Source organism: Rhipicephalus microplus, unplaced genomic scaffold (genome assembly GCF_043290135.1).
Source record: "Rhipicephalus microplus isolate Deutch F79 unplaced genomic scaffold, USDA_Rmic scaffold_211, whole genome shotgun sequence".
In the NCBI taxonomy this organism is placed as follows: Eukaryota; Metazoa; Arthropoda; class Arachnida; order Ixodida; family Ixodidae; genus Rhipicephalus; species Rhipicephalus microplus.
The window spans coordinates 45,001-47,500 of NW_027464782.1; the positions used below are offsets into that span (position 1 = coordinate 45,001).

The 2,500-nt window shown below is 55.8% G+C and overlaps 1 pseudogene; it reads left to right on the forward strand.

The window, feature by feature from the left end:
- The window catches only part of LOC142792319 (large subunit ribosomal RNA), an 8,448-nt pseudogene that overhangs the window by 1,838 nt on the left and 4,110 nt on the right, over positions 1 to 2,500 (forward strand).

Consider the following 2,500-nt stretch of genomic DNA (forward strand, 5'->3'; position numbering starts at 1 on the left):
AGGACTGAAGTGGAGAAGGGTTCCATGTGAACAGCAGTTGAACATGGGTCAGTCGGTCCTTAGGGAAAGGAGAAATCCTTTCAGAAGCGGGCGCGTTTGTGCAGCTCAGTCTGTGATATGGAGACGCCCCGCTGCAACCAAAAGGGAATCGGGTTAACAGTCCCGAACCCGGCTACGGAGATCGGCTCTTCGGAGCCCAGTGCGGCAACGCAAACCAGCTCGGAGACGCCGATGGGAGCCCCGGGAAGAGTTTTCTTTTCTCTGTAAGGAGATCGAGTCCCTGGAATGGGTTCACCCCGAGATAGGGACGGTGGCTCCGTAGAGCAGTGCGGCTCTTGCGCTGTCCGGTGCGCTCCTGTCGGCCCTTGAAAATCCGAGTGAGGGAGTGTGATTTTCGTGCCGGACCGTACCCACATCCGCAGCAGGTCTCCAAGGTGAACAGCCTCTAGTCGATAGACCAATGTAGGTAAGGGAAGTCGGCAAAACGGATCCGTAACCTTGGGAAAAGGATTGGCTCTGAGCGCTGAGCCGGTCGGGCTGGGGTCCAGAAGCAGGAACGGCACTGCACCGGGACTGGGCGAGGCTCGCCGCCGTAAAAAGCGGTGCGGCCGAGCCCGGACCAGCGTCGGGACCTTCCTGTGGAAAGCCACAGCTGTGCATTTTCCGTGGGCTTCGCGCCTGAGGTTCTTGCTTCGGCCGGCAGAAAACAGCCAACTCAGAACTGGCACGGACCGGGGGAATCCGACTGTCTAATTAAAACAAAGCATTGCGAGGGCCGTTGATCGGTGCTGACGCAATGTGATTTCTGCCCAGTGCTCTGAATGTCAAAGTGAAGAAATTCAAAAAAGCGCGGGTAAACGGCGGGAGTAACTATGACTCTCTTGTGGGGGAGAAGTCCAAGTATCACCTTGGGGGGAGAAGTCCAAGTATCACCTGCTCGTGGTTCCCCCTGCCACCTTTACCGGTGCAACGATACTGGCAACCTTGAGCGCCAAAGACTGTTCTTTGGTTGCTTATCAAACGCTTGGCTTATGGCGAACAGAAAACCTGATGAAAACGCCTGCCGAGTGACAGGCGCACCAAGCGTGGGGCCGAGAGAGGCCAGGAGAGCCGCGCGCTCCAATGCGACCGCTGGAGGGAGTTCCCCCAGGCAGGAATCATTCCAGTGTTGGGTCTGCGACAAGGCGTTTCGCACAGAGAAGGGTCTGAAAATTCATAAAGCAAGGATGCGTCATAGGGATGAAGATGTGCAAATGGCGCAAGCTCCAGAAGGCAAATTTGAAGGGAATGAAGGAGCGAGAGAACACAATGCGGAGAAAGAGGGATCTGAAGGCATCGATGTTGATGTTCACGGATGTGAACGAGCTGAAACTATTGCAGAATTGATGGAACCCGAGAGCCCTGAGGGTAATGACCCTAAAGGCCAGGACGGTATTCATGCCACAGTACTGCCAATGGTTATTGAGCCAACGGCCACGGCTTGTACGTGGGTTGAACGCACTGAAGGCACATTATGCTATGCTCATATGGCCCCCTCTGCTTCCCCAGCTCCCCTTGGTGGTAGGTCGGTGAAGGCGCGCGCTTCAGCCGACAGCCATGGGGTGTCAGCCTGGGTAATGACAGGGGCAAGGCCTAAGGACAGGCGGGTTATTAACTCCCTACCTGACCAAGCGTCTGTTGATGCTGCGGAGGAGCCAAGTTCAAACGTGGCTTCATACGCTGATTCAGGGGAGCCAGTTCTTGGTGCAACCCCTGCGGTCCCCTCCGGTCAACCAGCTCCCCTTGGCACTGATGCGGCGAATGCGCGCGATTCTGCTGACAGTGTCCATGTGGGGTCAGTCTGGATGTCTACGGGGGTAGGACCTAGGGTCAGGAGGAAGTTCGTACTTCCACCCGACTTACGTTCGTCCGATGACGAGGACGAGGGAGGTGAACCTGTGTTCTGCGGGTCGCCCCCCGGAGAAATCACTCAAAGGAGCAGCATGCCAAAGCGTTCGGGCAACAAGCCCACAGAGGAAGGTTCTGAGAACGGAGCAGCTACCGGCTGTTCCGAAAATGCCGCCCCGGCTGACGCGAATATGACAGGCCACATATCAACCATGACAACGACATTCCAATGTCCAGAATGTACTGCAACCTTTGGTAGCAAGATTGGCCTGAGCCAGCATCGCCGGCATCGGCATTTTGAAGAATACAACGAAGATGTGAATCTGGCCAGACTCAAGCCCAGATGGAAAAAGGAGGAGGAGTACCTGATGGCAACTAAGGAGGTTGAATTAAGATCCCAGAAGGTCCGGGACATCAATGCACAGCTACTAAGAGCGTTTCCGCACCGCACGCTGCACAGCATTAAATCGCACAGAAGGCAGGAAGGTTACAAGAGGCTGGTGGAAGACCTACAGAACAGACTCTACCCAAGAAGCACTCAGGAGGTGCTAGCCGACATTGGGGAGCAAGCTGTTGAGGACGCCTCCCTGGTCATCCCCGAGGTAAATCACCG